At 42.7% G+C, this 21,608-nt stretch overlaps 1 protein-coding gene across 17 annotated transcripts in view; it reads right to left on the bottom strand.

The window, feature by feature from the left end:
* PALM2AKAP2 (PALM2 and AKAP2 fusion) overlaps positions 1-21,608 on the bottom strand; it is a 220,549-nt gene that overhangs the window by 23,377 nt on the left and 175,564 nt on the right. Inside the window, exon 1 of one of the 17 annotated variants that reach the window (XM_083718421.1) lies at positions 10,589-10,852. The exons of 15 other annotated variants lie outside the window; for them this stretch is intronic. The gene's annotated coding sequence lies outside the window, so the exon portion shown is untranslated. Of the gene's footprint in view, positions 1-10,588; positions 10,853-21,608 lie in introns of those variants that run through there. One more of the 17 variants, XM_083718424.1, reaches the window with a different exon arrangement.

Raw genomic sequence — 21,608 nt, 5'->3', positions numbered from 1 at the left:
GCAGTATACAACATTAAACCAATAAAAAAGATTAAAACAGAAATATAGCACAAAATTGTTAAAACAGCAGTATAAAAAACATATAAAAACAGAAAAACCTGTTCTTATAGATCAGGGAAAGCCTGGGCAAAATAATATGCCTCCAAATGAGACCTGAAGCACCTGATGCTTCAGGTATGGTAGAGGGAAACGCATCCCATAATACAGGGACAACAACAGGAAATGCCAGTTTTCAAATCACCACCTACAACATACCATATTTTCCCATGTATAACATGCTCCCATGTATAACATGCCCCGTTTTGGGGGACTACAATTTTAAGAAAGTTGGGGGAGATGGCCCAGAGTTGTTGAATTTTTTGGGGTGTGTGTGTGTGCAGATAATCACTGACACAAATGGAGAATGCTGCAAAACACACCACCATCTGCAAGATCGCAGGCAGCCGCCGCCAATTGCACGCCCACCGGCCGCAACGGAAGCCAATCCACAGCAGCCCTTGACACAGCCAACAATAACCCACCCAATTGCCACAGCAACAGCCAATCCAAAGCAGCCCTGGCCACATACACCATTCATCCAGCCAATCGCCACAAAAAAAAATCCTTCTCAGGGCTGCAACCAATTGCCTGTCCCAACTCTGCACTATCCATGTATAAGACATAACACCCTCCCCCCATTTTTAACAATCTTTTAGGGTAAACCCCCCCCTCATCTTATACACGGAAAACTACAGTACCCTCCAACATTTCTCCAATAAAAATGGGAATGCCCCATTCAAGAAGAAGAAGAAGAAGAAGAAGAAGAAGAAGAAGAAGAAGAAGAAGACCGAAGAAGAAGAAGAAAGAAGAAGACCCCATCCACCAGACTGGGTTGCCCCAGTCACTCTGGGCGGCTTCTTTTATAAAAACGGAATAAAACATTAAACATTTAAAAAAACCTTCCCTATACAGGGCTGCCTTCAGATAAATTCTAAAGGTTGCATAGTAACCTATCCCCTTGGGTCAGGAGTCACACAACTCCGAAACCCGCCAACATTTCTCCAATGAAAATAGGGATGTCATAAGGGAAAGTGGGAAATTCCGGGATCTAATCAGAAACCAGGACAGCTTCTGTAAATCCAGCAACATCCCTAGAAAATAGGGACGCTTGAAGGGTGTGCTTTAATATTTTGTAGGGTGCAGTGCCACAAAGAGAATTTCCCCAGATGATATGTGAGATCTTACAGGGCTATGGGGCAGCCTTTCAGGTATTGTCACTTTGAGAAATTACAACTTGGGTTTCTGAACTTTTGCATTATAGCATGGATAAATACAATAGGCCAAAATCCACAGTGCTACTTTAGGCACACCCAAATTCTTGAACACTTTCTTTAAGCAACAGGCCTCTATCTTTCTCTCTCCCTCCCACCTCAAACTCCATCACAATCACTTTTGAGCACTCATGCAAATTTCAAATGTGGTTTGCTGGGCTGCTGTTCAAGGAAGGTAAGCCCAAAGCTCCTCTGGGCAAGTGGATCAGTGGTCAAGGATGATGGGAGTTGTAGTCCAAAACCATCTGGAGACCCAAGTTTGGGAAACCCTGATTTAGAAGATTCCTCAGAACTAGAACCTTAATTTACACTTCACAAATGAGGAAATTATTCCAGAATACGGGCTAAAGGGTGGGATCTGATTGTTCCATTCTGTGAATGGAAGGGCATTGTGCAAAAGAGAGGTAATTTTCACATTCACCTTCCCCTTGTATCCTCCTCCAGACCCTGAAAACCAATTTCACGGGATTGTGGAAGGTGGTGTAAAAGTCTGCAGAGGAAGTCAGCAAAGATCATTTCCCCTTTCAGTTAACAGAGGCATTTATTAAATCAAAAGTTTTTCTCTTTATGGAAAGACTTTTTCCTTTCACATAAGGGCACAATTAGAATGCATTGCAAGCACTCACCTATCTGGTCACCTGTGGTGAAAAACAAAGTCTCCAGGTGACCAAGCAGGAAAATTCTATTTATTCACTTATCTCCTTCTTTAAGGCTACAAATGATTAAATTAAGTATAGGTAGGCAGTTGGTTTAATGAAACTTTTTAATGGGCTGATAACATCTGTTTACTTATTTGGAAGACTGGTATTGAAAATGCTGCATTTTGATGTTCGGGGAAGAAATACGAGATTATCAGGATAAGCACTCAAATATAACTGAAAAATAGCACATGCTGAAAAAGAATTAATCTTTTAGTGTAAAGGTTTAGAACCCACTACAGATTTATTTACATCCTGAGGGAATTTGGCATGGCTAAGGAATTAAAAGGTTTCAAAATTAAAATGACAAGTTAGGACTGTAAACCACACTGCTGATTCACAATAGCTTCTTTATTATGAACTGCAACTTCTGTAACTATTAATAAATATGGCACAAGGTCTGAAAAACACACACTCTCTCCTTGATTTATTATGCCCCTACTAAATAGAAAGGAAGGGGTGGCTGGTGTTTTTTTTTAAGGCAATGAATGAAAGACCTATATGTTGAAAGTGTGCAGTAACTTGCAGAAATCAGGACATAAATTAAACATTGCTCTTTTGAAAAGTTTTATTACAAACAAAATAACAAAACTAAAAATGCGTCTTGAAATTAGAACCGAAACAAATCAAGGAAAAAACCTGCAATTGCAGAATTTGTTTGCATTTAAAATATTCAATTTGCAGTTGTCACATTCTTTGGTTTCCCCCCAGTTTAGATACTGGATGCCAAATATGGCTATGATCTAGCGACAGTTAGCAAACTAACAGTTAAAACGGACATTACTTTTATTTCATGTTTAGCAACCATGTCTGGGATTTAATTTTATTTGTAGTGCTGAGGGAAGATTGGAGAGGTGTTGGAGAGGGGGGCGTTAACCTTCCAAGGCATGTTCCTGACAAAAATCCCCCCTCTGCAATGAACATAAGAAAAAAGCTGCATTTAGTGCAAATGGTAGCTTTTAAGGGAGGTTCCGCCTGCCACCACTTATTGCACTCTGCAAAGAGAAAGAGAAACCAGAGTGCACCAATATTTAAAGACCATGGTCCCACCCACCCAATTTGCAACATACAATTTGCCCCAGCAACCCGGTTATCCAATCACAATGCCAGGCAACAACTATTAACCTGCCTGGCAACAAGAGGTCTGGCCCGGTGGCCCACACCGCAACACGTGCTCTCATTTATTGGAGAACACGCTTTATTGCAACAGAGCAATTTTTATCAGTTTGAACGCTGCTCATATAGCTCAGCTGGTAGAGCACGAGACTCTTAATCTCAGGGTTGTGGGTTTGAGCCCCACTATGAGTGAGAGGGGGACGCAGGTGGCACTGTGGGTTAAAGCCTCAGCGCCTAGGACTTGCCGATCGAAAGGTCGGCGGTTCGAATCCCTGCAGCGGGGTGCGCTCCCACTGCTCGGTCCCAGCGCCTGCCAACCTAGCAGTTCGAAAGCACCTCCGGGTGCAAGTAGATAAATAGGGACCGCTTACCAGCGGGAAGGTAAACGGCGTTTCCGTGTGCGGCTCTGGCTCGCCAGAGCAGCGATGTCACGCTGGCCACGTGACCCGGAAGTGTCTCCGGACAGCGCTGGCTCCTGGCCTCTTGAGTGAGATGGGCGCACAACCCCAGAGTCTGTCAAGACTGGCCCATAAGGGCAGGGGTAGCTTTACCTTTACCTTATGAGTGAGAGAGAGGTTGAAAAGAGATTAACTTTGTGGTCCTTTCCAACTCTAGTGTTCTGTGATTTCTATAATAACGAATATATAGTCTTGCAAGATCTGAGAGCTCTGACGCTTCTACAGATACTACGACCACAAAGGACCATAAGGGGTAATTTCCCTGTATCCTCTCCTGGACATGTTGCATTACAGACAAACCTGCTTCCGTATAAACATTCACAGTTTTGACATGTTCGCAGAGCTCCCAGTGACGCATCAAACATTACCTTAGCCTCTAGCCAATAAAGCTATCAGACCATTGTTTATATAGAACTAAAACTCTCATCAGTTTAGAACTGTGATCAAGAACAGGCACACTGCAAGCTGGAAAAAATATATGCTTCCTTAGCGCTTGAACACACTGCAGCAAAGGCGAATGTGCACTGGGCTGTAACACATTACTTCTCTGAGCAAAAGAAGTGATGAATGCTATTCCCTCTGCTGCCTACTGACACTAGATGAGATGCTTCTCAAGGTTCCTTTCCTCCCCGCAAAAAAAAACACTGGATGATTTTTATGAAGGACTTCGGGGTTTGCTTATATAGACATATCAATGGACTCTGCCTGCAAGAGACCTATGGACAAGCGGAACCCAACTGGTGGTTTATACGTAGCATGGACAGTAGACAAGACACAGCATGTGTAGGCAGTGGCAAAGGACTTGTGGATGCACGCCTTATAACAGGAGAAGCAGCTGAAGCAGATGTTAGGTACAGTAAGGAGAAAGAACTCTGCTCAGAATGAGCACATGCACACATAACGATAAATCATGGTGAAGGTGATGAAAGAAACAGAAAGAGAATTTACACCAGAAAGGGGAGGAGGGAGGGAGAGAGAGGGAGCTTGCACCCCACTCCCAATCTCTTATCCGTGGGGGTGATCTCGAATGTTAAGTCTTTTTTCCCATAAGCACCCTCTAGATGTTCTCATCTCCAGCACCCATCAGCCATAGCGAGTATGGCCAATGAACAGGGAGGATGAGAATTATAATCCAGAACAATTGGAGGGTATCAAGTCGCCTACCACTGCCGAATGCTGTTCTTCTCTATCGGTGTGACTACACTCAATAATTACATTGACAGAATTACAAGTCACATACATGGTGAGAGAGAGAGAGAGAGATAGAGAGGGAGGGAGGGGGGAGAGGAGGAACCTCCCCTGATCACCATTCCACTCAAAATTGCCTCTTTCTGAAATATGTTTTCTCTAAGAAAAACAACCATGTAATACGTGGTTTCATCCTAAAAATGGGAAGACAAGGCCACTCTGTTCACAGAGAAAAGGTCATCTGCCCTGTTACTGAAGTCTTGGTGCAATATGAACTATTAAAATAAAACAGATGTTGCTTTGCAAGCTTGTTCCATTTCCCTGATTGCTCTTGTTGCCTTACTAAAATATGATGCTTTGCGGTCATTTCACAACTTCTTCTGTGTTTAGCACACAAAGCAAAAAGGTAAAAGAGTTTGACTACTAGTTAGTGAAATAATTAGAGAAGAAACCTCATACTGATAATATTCCCATTACATAATTTTCTCATACACATCTGACTACCTAAATTTTAGACCCTAAAATTAGGACATGCAATTATGGCATTACACAGTTCCTGAAGGTCATGCCATTGTGACCATCCTTTTAATTAAAACATATGTTTACAAATCCAGATTTACAAGTGGCTAATGAAAATACAGGTAGTTGCCCAGATGCCTCTAACCAACACAAGATACAGCAGATACAGAGGTTGAACGAATAAATAAAACATTGGTATTTAAAAAGCAAACATGATGCAACCAGAGTTTTCTATGTTATTTATTTCAATGGGAGTGTTTAGGGCTTGCTCAGCCATTGTGATGTCTCATAGATTTCTATGGGAAAGATTTAAGTCTGACTCGACCATGCCCCATATAAATGTGACATATTGGGTCAAAATAAATACCCAGGTAAAGTGAGAAAAATAGGTCCTCATATTAGCCATTAGAACCCAGTAAAATAAATGAGAATTCCTTCTGCATAGTACATCAGAACTCAGCTATAGCACTATTAAAGCAGCTAGGTAAAGGACCCTTGACAGTTAAGCCCAGTCATGAACGACTCTGGGGGTTGCGGCGCTCATCTCGCTTTATTGGCCGAGGGAGCTGAAGTTTTTCTGCAGACAGTTTTTCGGGTCATGTGGCTAGCATGACTAAGCCACTTCTGGTGAAACCAGAGCAGTGCACGGAAACGCCCTTTACCTTCCCACCAGAGCGGTACCTATTTATCTACTTGCAAATATTAAAAATACGATAAAACACCAAACATTAAAAACTTTCCTAAACAGCTGCTTTCAGATGTCTTCTAAAAGTCAGGTAGTTGTTTATTTCCTTGACATCTGATGGGAGGGCATTCCACAGGGCAGGAGCCACTACCGAGAAGGCTCTCTGCCTGGTTCTCTGTAACCTCACTTCTCGCAGTGAGGGAACCGCCAGAAGGCCCTCTGTAATGGTTCTATGGGGTTGCTCGTGCGTAAGTTGCCGCCACTCCTGGCTAGGTAGCATGGTTAAACCTTTTCTGGCTGGACAGCCCTTCACTTTGTGGCTGTTCAGTCGCTAGCAGAATCCGTCAGTGGGCATTTCTTGAACTTCTTCCAGCAAAGAAGTTCTTTGACGCCAAGTCTACGCCTACTTTCCCTGCGTGGAAGACTTCTGCGCAGGGTGGGTGTGGGTAGCGGAGGACCCGTGCTCTCCCCGCTGGTCTCCGGCGAGGAGTCCTGGAGCCCCCTCGCCGATTCCCCCATCTGCCCCCCTTTATCCCTGGTGTTACGCTGATTTCCTTCCCCAGCCGATGAGCTCCCTCTCTTCCCTGCTGGGCCCTTCTCCAGCATCGCTTGGGAGCCTTGCCTCCACCTCTGGCTCCGATGTCAGTTCCCTGACACCCTCGGAGCTGGATCTCAGTGTCTGAGCAGAATGATGGGAGTGGAGACACTCATTCAACAGCTAGAGTTTCTCTTTCACACTGTCACATAGACTCTAGAGTAGGACCATGAGTATCTAGAAAGGTAGCAGCCTTTCTAGAGCATGGGTGCTCTTGCCATAGGAATAAGGAGGGATAATATAAACTTTTGAGAATACACAGGATGAGGCTTGAATAATGTATCAGAAACCCATGCTTAAACATGCTTGTAATTACTAATTAGGTCAATGGGGGCGAAAGTCCCTTTTGAGCGTTCACACTTCCTTTCCATCAGTTAAAAAGTGATGCCAGTGATAGTAAAACAAACAAAAAATTAATCAGACTTATTTTTTTGTCCTTACGGGAGCCCATTCCTGAAATGGAAATCCACCTTCCCCTCTGAACAGATCATGCAAACAGACTAGTTTCACCACATTAGCATATAGCTTCAGTGCTCAAAAGTTCTACTGATGCCATCTTGAAGTAATCAGAATTAAAACTCCGTAGGAGTTATTTTTAGTAAGTGTAGCATATTCCACACTCACATGCCTTGTTTTGCCTTTTGATTCCAGCTGCTATGTAGCAGTGACATTTATGCAATGTACTGTAGTAAAACTGCAACTATTTGTGGCTTTTGAAAACTATTAGCACATTCCCCCCACCCCCCACTTCTTGGAATTCCTATTCCACAAAATGTTAAGTGTCTGAGAAGCAGAGCATGTATGGAAATCAGAACAGAGGCAGTACAGGGATCAAAAAGCAAAACAGCCAACAACTTTGAATTACTTGCAACCTCTTGTCATGCAGGAACCTGTGTAACCTGGGTCTTGTGACTGCATCCAACTGTTTCAATAGGGCCACATTTTTGGAAGGAACTTCCAGTGATCAGGATGGAAGAAAAAATCCGCTGCTTGGACATTTGGGACCTTAAGGCCAAACTGTTGCGCTTTCCAGAATAGACCCAGCCAGGAAGTAATAGGATGAGGGACATCTAGCCTTCAAAGCAAAATGGATACATGGGTGAAGGAAGCTAAACTCTTCCCCTCTCATGACTTGTCTCCATTCAGCATCTCTTCCCAAGCCCCTTTGTCTTCAGTCACTTCTGGTATTGGGAGTCCCAGCATGGGGAAAATGGTCCAAGAGGTTTTTCGTTTGCCCTGTCACTTTCCCTGGGAAAACCTGTTATTTACTGTTGAATTGTAACAAATGCCAATCAGGTTTTCAGTGGGTTTCCCCAAGGGAAAGTTGGTGAGACAAAAGGAAAACCTATCAGGCCCAGGGTTAGAAACTCAGATATGTAAGCTAGGGGCCAAATGGCTCCTTAAACCAAGGCTGCAGTCGCCAAAACAGAATGTCTAGTTGCCATTTTGGGGAAGACAGCTCTAAAGTCTTACTTTTAAAATGATGGATTGACTGTGATTGGTTCTCAGTTAAGCATCTGGCTAGCTCGGGTGACAACCTTGAGCTAGGTTAAGAGCTTTGAAAACTTAAAAAAGAAAAGTCACTTGATCCAGGGACAGTCCACATTATATATTGGCCTATTCCAACCTCTCTTTTTTAATTGGTGGCACGAACCATCATAACGTAAGAATATTCTTTACAACTATGAGCAGGGCAGTGAGGTTGGGTAACTGAAGACAAACTACAATAATTGACTATAACGTTGTTCACTGCTCAGGCTGCACAGAAAAAGCAATTTGGTTCCAGAAATTCATTCTGATTGTGCAGACAAAACATAAGTGATAGAATTCTACAGGATGTGTTGCTAGTCAAGATCAAAACAGTCAAGATCCAATGATCGCCATGCATGCCACCTCCAGATGGCGGAGATCTCAGGTGCTATCCTGGCACCCAGGAATCTTCACTTGGTCGCAAGTGACCAATAGCCAGGTGCAAAATGCGCCTGGCTAATTTTGAAAACTGTTCAGACCTATGCCTATAAAATCACAAGACAAGCTGAAGATATCATGGTACAAATGGAAGTGTAGATGAGCCCAGAGTCTTGGCCAAACAAGCAAAGTAGAGCTGCTGGACGCTGAACTCAGCAAATTGGCATAAACAGCTACTTTGGGCATGCTAAAGAGCTATCATTTCTTTCTTGAGAGGGTAAATAAGAGAGAGAAAAGCAGACCACATCCTGTGTCACGAAGTCCTTTGGGATCTCACGGTGGTTTCCAAAGCATTTTGTCATTTTTGAGGGGTAGTGAGAAACTCATATCTGAAGCACAAAACCAACTATTTCTTTTGGGGTGTGGAAAGGTTAATAAAGAATGGCTTACAACACTGCTTTCAAGAAGGAAGTATAACAGGATGCCGTCAAATTCTTTACATGCCATTGGTGTATTTGGGCTATAACATATGACCTACCATGTGACGACTAACTAGCAGTATAAGCTCAGTAATTTCCCTATGTTTTCTTAACCATTCGCCTAACCATTCCCCAGGCCAGCTCATTTCACTGGAAGCCTGATTTAGAAACTGCTCTCCTCCTCCTCCTTGTATGGACAAAAGGAACCAAAGGAATCCTAATGAATAAGACATTCCCTTCTCCAACCCACTCCTCCTGCTGCTCCCTCCCGGCAGCCACCGATTCTCCATTTCCTGATGAAAAGCCACCAATGAAGTCAGAAGCAGCACATCTGGCTTATGTTAAGGTACTTATTTGATTAACACATTTTCATCAATGTTGCATTAGGCAGAAAAGGTGGATGATGAAAGGAAGGCACAAACTCAACAAGCATGTTGCAAAGTAACTATTCAGAACAAGAACCTCCTAAATGTCTGGTAGGGTAATGTATGAAAATTTGGAGGGGTGAGTGTAAGTTGAAAGCAAGATGCCCCCACACCAAGGCAGCAGAATGATAAATTGTTTGAAGTATATATTATCACACCAAAATGGTTATATGAAAATAAATGGTCTAATCTTCCGAAGGCAATTGTGTTAAGACAGATGCACACTTTTTTTAAACTGTAGACTGTAACTCTAGTTTCCAGAATATTATACAACAAGAAACAACTCAAGACAGATGCTATTTAAAGAAAGTGAGGAGGGGGAGAACTAAAAACAACTGGGGGTGCGGGAGGAAAGAGGAGATATAAATAATTTTTCCAGACAAACTGATAACTCATCAGTGAACAAGTTAAGTGGTAACAAGTAGAACTTGGGATAACAATCCTAAATAGTGTTTTAACTACTAAATTAAGTGAACGAAAAGAAATAGCGAAGAAGTGTGAGGCAGCTTGGAGAATGGTGATATAAAGGCACCATTCTACGCTTGCTTTTTCAGACACAATTAAACACACTCTCTATATCAATGGGTGCATTATTAGAATGGGAGAGAGCGAGAGAGAAGTCAAAGGAGAAACAGACCTCACAAGTGCTGTACAAACCCAAGAGGCTAGCTACCCCTATTGTGTTTCTCCAGTGTCCATTTGCTGTACTCAAGAAGGTCTCATGTAGCAGAAAAGTATAAGCTGTGTTTTAAAATAGCCCTTTGAAAAGGAATAGAAAGCTGCATGATCCCGCTGATAACCCCAAGTACATTACACTGCACTGCAGCAGCAGGAGAAGGTGGCTGTTCTGAGTAGCTCAGAAACGGGTCTGCAATCATTTAGAGACCCATTTCTCCTAAAATATTACAGGCTACTTCTGAAAATTGCATGTTGCAAAGGCACAGAGTATTTCCTCCACTCGTGCTAACTTCATCTAACTGATTAATTTTGGTTGGGACAAGCAAGAAGTATTAAGGCAGGAAAAGGAAACATACATTTGCAACCGTTACCGCATAGTTTGCAGCAGACGGGAGCCACATATTCTTTTAAACCTCAACCACGCTGCCTGCAACCTTTATGACAAAAAGCACTCTTCAGAACAAAACACTTAATGACAGGACAACCTGTGCTGTCTAGAGTAAGGAAAGAATAAGAAACAGGAGCTTACCTCATTTGATGCCTAGGATCTTTGAAGCAGACGCATGCCTCTCCCACCCCCCACCCCCTACAAAGACTCCTTTTTTTAGCTCATTGAAATCAAATTCCTTCTCTGCCTCCTTATGGGACTGTGATGTCAGAAGGCTGAGGGCTGGTTTATAGAAAGGGAAAGAGAGGGGGAGAGAGCACGCACAAACTCCCCCCCCCCTTCAATCCATTCATACAAAGAAATGTTAGAAAGTAAATGTCAGGCTGAGTCTCTGCAGTACTGTACAGCAATATAGGAACTTCTAGCAAGGCTCATTCTGCCGCTGACATCACTTTCCACCTCCCACAAAGGCAGTCATTTCAGCTCCATTTGTAACCAAACACAATTGAAATAAATCCCAAACCATAATATTTCAAGGTTTGAACATAACAACTTCAGTTTTCAGGATGGTAAGTGATGCAAACTGTCCAGCAAGAGCAGCCAGCATGGCATCCTCCAGATGTTGGACTACAACTCCCATAATCCCTGATCATGCTGAGGCTGATGGGAATTGTAGTTACAGGAGATTGTATCTGCTCACAGTGACCTACCACTGGTTTTGCCACCTTTATGAAACATTATAATGTTATAAAACAAAACAACTATGTCCACTATTGAATACAAATACATTCTGCACTGACACGACTTAGAAATGCTTTTAATATGTTAAACCAGAGCTTTCTAAACTTTTCATGTCGGTGACACACTTTTTAGACGTGCGTCGTTTCACGACACAGTAATTAAGTTTTGCTAGCAAACCAGAGGTTAAACTGACTGCCTTCCAGCCTCTGGAGGAGCGCAGGGAGTGTTTGCATGACACACCTACACACTGCAGCCAACATACTAACCTGTCGTGACACACAGTTTGGAAGGCTATGTGTTAAATGGTCTAGAAATCAACCAACCAACCTGCTTAGCCCAACAATTAGTATTTGTGGTGCCACTGGAAGCCCAAGTCTCTCTATTTTTTTGTCAGAAAGCATGATTTTACCATGTATAAATGGACTGCAGCCACAAAAATCACATCATTTTGTTATGTTAAATTTAGAAAACGACATGGGGGTGCAACTGCAGAGTTATCGTATTTTTCGCCCCATAGGGCACACCGGCCCATAGGACGCACCTAGGTTTTTTTTTTGGGGGGGGGGGAATTAAAGAATATTTTTTTAATTCCCCCCCCCCCCCAGGTGTGGGGCTGGGGGAAGCCCGAGCTTCCCCAGCCCCCAGAACAGGCAGCTCTCCAAAAGCCTTGGGAGACCAGCGTGACTTCGCGCCGGGCTCCCACGCCTTGCGGATATCTGCCTGAAGCCCAAACCAGGTCGGGGAACAGCGGGATGGTGGCGCTGCACCTCCCCGCTGTTCCCCAAGCTTGTGGGGCTGGCGGCGGGGAGAAGCGCGCTTCTCCCCGCCGCCAGCCTCCAAACCAGGTCGGGGAACCGTAGCCTGGGGTGCACTGTGCGCGCCCCTGGCTTTGAGATACAGACCGCTATCCGCAAGCCTAGGGAGCCCGACGGGAACTCCCGCGGGCTCCCAAGGCTTGCGGAGAGCTTCTTGAAGCCTGGAGAGCGAGAGGGGTCGGTGCGCACCCTTCATTTTTGGAGGGGAAAAAGTGCGTCCTATAGGGCGAAAAATACGCTATCCTGTTGCAGCCCTGATTCACAAGATTGTATGAGGATCCTAAAAGTATGCAGTACTGAAAGATGTAAAAAGGAAAGAAAAGATGCAGGCCGAATGCAAAAATAAAATAAAAAAAAGGAACCCTGAAGTGGTGGCAGTATATGAGGCAAAGAAATGTTAATGTTAATTTTAACACACTGAGGGACGCTTTCTTACAAGGCATGTAAGAGGACCGCCTCTCCCCATATAAACCAACCTGGACTTTGTGTTCATCATCTGAGGCCTTTCTTCATGTGCCTTCTCCATGAGAGGTCCGGAGGGCGGCAACACAAGAACACGCCTTTTCTGTATTGGCTCCCCATTTGTGGTATGCTCTCCCCAGGGAGTTTCACCTGGCACCATCATTATATATTTTTAGGTGCCAGGCAAAAATGTTCCTCTTGAACCAGGCCTTAAGCTGATTAATATTCTACAGCCTTTTAAATGTGCTTGGGGTGGCATTATTTTGTTGCTTCTGTTTTAACTTCCTTGGAAGTCATACAGCAAAGTTCCCAAATGTCGCAAACCCAGAAGTGACTGTTCTGGTTTGTGAACTATTTTTGGAAGCGGAACGTCTGACGGGGATTCCGATTGGCTACTGGAGCTTCCGCCGTGCTTTGGTTTTTGAACGTTTTGGAAGTCGAACTGACTTCTGGAATGGATTCCATTCAATTTCCAAGGTACAACAGTATTTGTGCTTTTATCTAGTTTTTTGTCTTGTGAACTGCCCTGAGATATTTTGATAATGGACGGTATATAAATCATAATACAATAATATTTACTCAGAGATGAGTAAAACCCTGTTCAAATACAGCTTACTCCTAGTAAGCATGTTTAGAATTGCCACTTAAATGTAACTCCTCACGCTACTTTTGTATCATGATAGAGATCCACACACAAAACTGTAATTGCTGTTCAAAATTCAGAGCAACTGTGCAGAGTGGAGATTGGCAAAAAAATAATAATGCTGGTTCTTCCTACTGGTCCATGTTACTGAGAAAAAATGAGGTCACAGCTTTTATGTGTTTTTAAAAGGTGAAAGCCCCAACTTATACATCTGAACCCTTCTCAGTTTATGGTTATCAGGGCACCTAACTTCATATGATATAATAATAATAATAATTTATTATTTATATCCCATCCATCTGGCTGGGTTTCCCCAGCCACTCTGGGTAGCTCCGAACAGAATATTAAAAACACAGTAAAACAGGTGTATACAAATCACAGTATGAGGGCATATCTACATACAGTGGTACCTCGGGTTAAGAACTTAATTCTACAGCCTGGAGGTCTGTTCTTAACCTGAAACTGTTCTTAACCTGAAGCACCACTTTAGCTAATGGGACCTCCTGCTGCTGCCGTAAACCTGAAGCGACTGTAACCTGAGGTACCACTGTACTAGTTTAAGTTTTCAGGCATAAGAAATGCACAATGTTTTAACTCCTCACCTCGGTCTGGGGTGGCAGGCAAAACAATCCAATGCAAGGGGGCTTTCTAAAAAGGAACTGCCCTCGATTTCAAGCATCCTAAGGTGCCTGAAGTCAGTTTAATGGCACAGGAAACCAGGCCATCAAGACATTTACATGCTAATGCAATTATGGGGTAGACTGGAGAACACAAGCCTCTAGAGAATAGCTGTAGATGCTACATTATTTTTGAGGGATGGGGAGAGGAGAAAGAGAGATTGTCCCAGTATATTCTTTCCTGCAAATCAGTCTATTTGCACTGAATATGAAATGGCATTCATACAAGTAAAAAAGCACATGTATGGAGAGCTAGCGTCTTCAGAATGAAATGTGGCATACATTGTGCAAAAACACCACTGGAACCATTAACTGAATGGATTTCCCTATAAATAGACATATTTTGCAGCATCCTATATGGTCTTTCTCTTAACATGGACATCAAATCTAATCTCAGGACTGAAAAAGCAAGATGGAGACATATCACACATTAACCAAGAGTGATTTTTAGATTTTTTAAAAAATGTTTCATTTTATAATCAGGTATCAATCAGTGTTGCTTGTTATTCTGAGCTATAGAATGTTTAGGCTGAGATTCTATGCACAGTTACTTAGGCATAACCCGCACATAATTCAATGGGACTTGTTGCTGTGTGAGCAAGTATTTATTGGTCTTCTGGCCAACACTTGCCTTCTCTTCTACATTCTAAAGTTGTATGTTAGTTTGAACACTCAGCAGGACTGAATGTTAAAGTCTCTCTTGAAATGACCTACTTCAGGTTCAAGGCTGAATACTTGGCTATGGGCTGGGGGGAAAACCTCCCTGCACATAGAAAACTAGGGTATCAGGGATAATGCTTCAGTTATATAAACCTACAGTAACTATAAGATAGACAGGGCAGGACAGGATAGGATAGTAGAGCATCCAGGTTAATTTCCACTAAAAAATCTTTGTACTGCTACTTAGGGGAAAATAATATTATTATTTGGTAGTATTCAATTGGGTTTATTCACAGTAGACCCACTGAAATTAATGAACATGACTAACTCGGGATATATAATTTCAAGATGTCTACTTCTGTGTAAAACTTAAGGTGAATTGAATACCAGTCAATATTGATGAACCAGTTCCAAGTTGTTAATGCAGTGGTTCCCAAACTTTTTTTTTTTTTTTTTGCTGCTACTGACATCTTGCAGCTTTTATTCATTTTGAAGGCAAGATGTGCCTTAAAATGGGATTGGCAACAGATCATGACTTTATGAAGTCAGCTACTATTAGTGGTGGTGGTGCTAAAACCAACTGAAAGCTTGAATTAGCATCACTTGTATATTTATTTTTAAAATATAAATTTGCATTTTTAAAATATACATTGATTAGTACCTTAAAGGAGGGACGCGGGTGGCACTGTGGGTTAAACCACAGAGCCTAGGACTTGCCGATCAGAAGGTCGGTGGTTTGAATCCCCGCGACGGGGTGAGCTTCCGTTGCTTGGTCTCTGCTCTTGCCAACCTAGCAGTTCGAAAGCACATCAAAATGCAAGTACATAAATAGGTACCGCTCTGGCGGGAAGATAAATGGCGTTTCCGTGCACTGCTCTGGTTCTCCAGAAGCGGCTTAGTCATGCTGGCCACATGACCCGGAAGCTGTATGCCAGCTCCCTTGGCCAATAAAGCGAGATGAGCAACCCCAGAGTTGGCCACGACTGGACCTAATGGTCAGGGGTCCCCTTACCTTTTACCTAGTACCTTAAGCGTTTTACAAAATAATAAATACTGTATTGATAATGATGAAACTGAGAAACGAAAATGTGGTGCAAATATAGTGCAATAAGAAATGTTAAAATCCTAAAAATACAAAAACATAGCAGCACATCTTTAGAGTCAGTTATCTGGACTGGAAATACAAGAAAAGAACCTTCCACATTGGATTTTCCATCACCATCTACAATGCAAGCACATCTTCGGTTCCAGCTTTTGAACCTACTTCTTTCTATCGGAAAATATAATATCATTTATAGCATAAACAGGACTATTACATTTTTTACTCAGGCTATGAAGAGCACCTTTCACCAACACACTTGTACAATGAAGAAGAAGGAAAGGCAAATGACTGCCAAGCAGAAATTTTCTTATAATGTGAGTTATATTTTGGCAAGCTCTAGCTTTTGTTTGCTTGTCTTAACCGAAAGTACAAAGAGCCACAATAAGCATTGTAAAACAATATGCTATTAAAGTGATCCATTCAACTAAAACAAACGTTTCCCGTCCCATATGTCTCGTGTGTTTATTTTATCAGTGCAAACTAATATTCTGATTATGCAATAAGATAGCAGCATGCTACATTCACTCTAACAGGAATTTCTTCTTCCCAGGTCAACAGTACATTCAAGGGGAAAAAAATATTTCTGGTTTTATGGGTGGGTGGGGAAATGTAGTTGCTTTTAGTTCTACATGTCTAGGAAATCAGCAAGCACTTTATGGATATTTACTGCTGCATAGAATTTTGGTGTGAAACTTGCACCATTCCAGAGAACCAAACTTCTGAGACAGCCCCTATATTCTGATACAGCCATGAGGAATGAATAAGCATATCCTGTCCTGTGCCTTTGAATCCCCACCCACCCAGTGGCTTGACAGAGCTGACACTGCCAGGCCTTCTTTAGTGTAAGTTTAGAGTCACTAGGAAAGTGCAACTAGGCTCATGGTAATTTTTGTATTGGCCAAAGAGACAACTGCCATCAGACATGGGTCTCATTTTGCCATCGGGTCAAACGCCAATCAGTTTTAGGAAGTAGACTGGCTCCTATGGCCTTCAGATTCCCATAAATATGTGAAGTTTTACCCTCAAACTTTTGCATTCTTGGGAAGCATGTGATCAGAAGTCCCAAGATGGTTCCTCTCAGAAATTTGTCTCTGCAAGGAACTTGGCCAGCTAAGTTAGATTGGCTTTAGTAATTTTATTTACAAGCCTAATTGTTGCCTTCTATTAAACTTCTACTGTTAACCCCTCCCAATGTAATTTATATTTAGACATCTGGCTATAGTGATTTTAAAAGGCAAATATCTGGAAATTCTCATCAATCCCCCACCCCCACCCCGTGTGCTAAAATGGCATGACTAGTCTACGTCTTGTGTCCTAAAGACACTTCACAAGTTTTGGTGATGGTTTTGGGATGGGAACTTAAGTCCAAAGCTCCTCTCATTGTTTATTTATGTTAGAGCTGGTTTTGGAAGGCAAGGACCTGGGGGAAAGGACTCAAAAACTCCCCCATATGGCTGAATGGACATGGGTATGGCAGGAGGTTTGTCCTGTCTGGTGGCAAGCTACTGGAATTTTGTTTTGCTTTGGGGAAACCCATTTACAGAAAAAGGAGCAGTCCAGTAAGGGACACCCCCTCCAACCCACCCTGATTCACAACACAATTTTACTTTCCTTTCCTTCAGCCTACTTCGTTAGAGGTTTAGTCCTCCACACAGTACCACTCATGGGTCTTGGCACTCATCTAGCCTGAAGAGAAACTAAATATCTATCAAAGTAAACTGTTTTGCAAGATAAGAAAACATTTATGGCACGTGATATCATGTTTTCAGTCAGCAGCAGAAGTTCCCCAGAGAGCTTCTTTGAACAGAAACTTAAAGATAGCATCCAAGTTCCTTTTTGCACTCATTGACGCTTCCAGTGCAATTCTTTTCCAAGTACTTTGAATGTGTTAAGATTGACTAATGCATTGTTTAGTTACACGGCAGAGATCACCATAAAGAATGAATGCAACCAAAAAAAAAAAAACGGATTACAGAGAAAGAAGTCATCCCTTTATTTACACCACAGATTGGCAACCTGTGCCTCAGCAACCACAAGTAGTCCTAGCTTCATTTTATGTGGCTTTTGATGTTTCCAAAAAGCCTCTTCCATTCTTGTATCCCATCATGGTTCCTTCCTCCCTGCCTGCCCATTTCCTTCTTCGTCTTCTCTGGGGGGGAAATAATTTTCTCCTATAACTCTCTGGAAACAAATTGGTATGTGGCATGTAGTGCCCACTTTCTCTCAGAAAGTGAAAAAGATTGCACCTGATTTACACTGCTATTGTACATTCAGAAATATAACTTCTTCTCCATTGTGAAGACAAATAAATAAAATAATCTTTGCAGTCCTGCACTTCTGTTACCAACTGCATTTTCCAAGACTTTTCAAAGTCAATTAAAAACACTAAGCCAACTTTAAAAGTAAATAAAAAGAGCTACTTCTTATTGCACATGTAATATCTAAAGAATTACATAGGACATGTTCTCCTTGCCTAATCATAGCAAAGGTAAAGGGACCCTTGACCATTAGGTCCAGTCGTGACCAACTCTGGGGTTGTGGCGCTCATCTTGCTTTATTGGTTGAGGGAGCCGGCGTACAGCTTCTGGGTCATGTGGCTAGCATGACTAAGCCACTTCTGGCGAACCAGAGCAGCACACGGAAACGCCGTTTACCTTCCCGCCGGAGTGGTACCTATTTATCTACTTGCACTTTGACGTGCTTTTGAACTGCTAGATTGGCAGGAGCAGGGACCGAGGAACGGGAGCTCACCCCATCGTGGGGATTTGAACCGCCGAACCCTCTCATTTGTTCATTGAACAGGTTATGAGCAGCAGAGATCAAGAACAGATGAAGCTGACTTATATGGAGTCAGACCATCTCACTCAGTATTGTCTACACCAGGCATCCCCAAACTCGGCCATCACCCCGTTGCAGGGATTCGAACCACGACCTTCTGATCGGCAAGTCCTAGGCTCTGTGGTTTAACCCACAGCGCCACCCGCGTCCCTTTTGCCTAATCATAGCAGCAGGCTAATGTCAGCTATTCTTTCCACACCCTCCCCCATATGCCCCATCAATTAATTGCATTGTCCTTTAATTAAAAACATGAATGAAGCATACACAAACAAGGTAGGATCTAAACAGATGAAAAGAACTAAAAGCAAGTTTTATGTCGTACACCACCACCCTGATATCTGATATGATGAAGGTCACTAGAACCATGCTTGAAACAAATTAAGTAAAATATATTGGGTGGTACCCAATATTAGTCTTACTCAGAACAGACCCAGTTAAATCAATGAACTTCCATTAAGCTGGTCTAAATCTCTCCCTTGTTTGTGGGTGTAAGGGGGACTGAGACGGCTTTTGATCCAAGCTGTTTCCCGGTCAACCCCTATCAACAGCTGGGCCAGGGCATCCTCACTGTATTCCTTACAACAACCCTATAAGGTTGGCCTGTATTACAGATGGGAGACTCAGAAAGCGTGGCCAAGAACTTCCCAAAGGAAGTATGCCACTTACTTATCTAGTGATTTCTAAGCTAGGCTGAAAAAGTGAACTGCAGATCTCCCAGATCATATTTATGCAGCAGCAGCAGTAGCAACAACAACAATGAATTACCGTATTTTTCGCTCTATAAGACGCACCAGACCACAAGACGCACCTAGTTTTTGGAGGAGAAAACCAAGAATTCCCCCGCCCCCCCTGAATTTCAGAAGCCAGAACAGCAAGAGGGATCGCTGCGCAGTGAGAGCAGCAATCCCTCTTGCTGTTCTGCCTTCTGGGATAGCTGCACAGCCTGCATTCGCTCCATAAGACGCACATACATTTCCCCTTACTTTTTAGGAGGGAAAAAGTGAGTCTTATAGAGCAAAAAATATGGTGTTTGCCACCCATCTGACCAGGTTGCCCCAGCCATTCTGAATGGCTTCCAACAAATTATAAAAACACAGTAGCACTATCTTTTTACTTGGGAGTAAAACTTGCTTCTGAGCAGACTAGCATAGGACTGCACAGTTAACCACATGATCTCCCAGTCACTCACCACATTGAACATCAAGACTTTTCCAAACTTTCCTGCTCTCCCACTATTCTATATATATATATCAGCACTACTGTTGCAATATATATCTTTCATCCACGTGGCCTCAAGGTAATCTGATTTAGAAGGCGGATGGAGTATTAAACAATTTAAGGAACTGAGAAGTGTTCCCTTCTCAGACACTGCCATGCTGTGTGAACTGGAATGGGAGACTTTGCAGTGCCTCGGGAGTTTTTTCCAGACTGCTGCTCCACCCATCTCCCCTGTCTGGAGCACTGGAGCAGTAAACTATGCAAGAGAAAGCAAGTGAGGAAGAAGAAGAGGAAGAGGAGAAGGAGGAAGAAGAATCCAATGAGCACTGGAGTGTGCGCGTGTTGTGCAACAAGTGCTCTTTCAGAAGTACAATGCTGATCTTGCTATTCCCTAGTCTTCCATTCGGAATTGCAGAAACTGCCACAACCCAGGCAACCCAACTCTTGGCAACTGGCACCGTGAAGCCTTACCCAACCTGGCGCCCTTAAGATGATTTGGAATATTGTACCGCCATCATCGGCCTCAGCTGGGGATGATGTGAGTTGTACAAAACATCAGGAGGCACCAAGTTGGGGGAAGGATGCTCTGGAATATCACCAGTACACTCCTGCACAAAACTCCTAGGCACGAACAGCCATTGGCTTATCTCACCTTTTACCTCTCTTGAGCTGCAGGGAACAACCAGCCAACCAATGATAGTTCTTGACATTTTGTCACACTGCAAACTGACCAAGAAACAGAACCTTGCATGGGTCAATGCAGATGAAAAGGTGATGCTACACACAAATCAGCAGGCTATTGATTCTTAAATGGCCAATGCCACCAGGGTCAGGTAGCTAGTATAAGTCTCATTGTCCACAAGGGCACCCCTTAACTTTCTCTTACGTAAGTGAATACTTGCTGGTTATTCCTATGGGTGTGCGTAAAGCACTTGGGGGTGATAGCATGGGCAATGACAAAATATGTTATTTCCACAGACACAGGATGGCCTGGCTTTCAGTAACAAGGGGTGCAATGTTCCATGAGTCCCTGTGCACAACAGCCCACCCTCCACAGCATCCCTTTAACACATGAAAACTTGACACAGATCCTACTTGTCAAAATGATAGAGATTTCTCTGTTGAAACCAACAGAACATAATAAAAACTTGCAATAATCAGAGCTGGTGGGGGGTGCAATGCTGTTCTGGAATCTGAAACATTTTGTTTAAATCCTTGGCACAATGAATTATAAAATTAAAGTATTAGATTAAAACTTCTTCCCCTTTAATAACACTGTTCCTCATTTACATTTCAGATAGGGATCACAGTTTTGTCAGTAGATGTATTTGCTTGTATGTGCATAATCAGTGATATTATATAAACATATAATTATTGCAAAATGAAAACCAGAAAGAAAACTGGTTATCATACATCACATTCTTAAACAACAACAACAACAACAACAACAACAACAACAACAACAACAACACAGGCCAACAAATGTTTCTCATAATTCAGAAAATATTGTGATTTCAGACAGCACAAAGCAAATTATTTTCTTACCCTCAAATCTTGTTCCATCGAAAGGCAGAGTACCTGCCATGGCGCTGTGTACCTAAACATCTTTGGCAACTTCGCCAAAGAAATGGCAAAAGGCACACTGAATTTCTCAGCTACTTGGTTTGGTTTTCATTGGGAACTGATGAAGAGCTGAAGTTATATTTCTCAAAGGTCTCTTGTGCTTGAATTATAAGCTGCAGTAACAACCATCACACTTGCACCCAGAGGAACTGAATAAGTAATTCACTAAGAGGCTTTTTTTTCCTGGGAAGAGCTTAGCTCAAACTCAATTAGCAAAAATAGGATGATAACCTCTGAAGCTCCCACTTCTCCTAGCTGTAGTTTGACAATAGACTGCATGGGCCAGTTTGGATATCATGATAAAGCATAATTCCTTTTGATGGGGATAAGCTGTGGCCAAGTCTCGAGCTCAGGCAATCTTCCCACTCCTTTTCCACCATGG

The sequence above is a fragment of the Podarcis gaigeae genome (assembly GCF_964106915.1).
Source record: "Podarcis gaigeae genome assembly, chromosome: 17".
NCBI classification, from domain to species: domain Eukaryota; kingdom Metazoa; phylum Chordata; class Lepidosauria; order Squamata; family Lacertidae; genus Podarcis; species Podarcis gaigeae.
The sequence above is the reverse complement of the archived record's forward strand: the minus strand, read 5'-3'. Positions and strand labels throughout refer to the sequence as shown.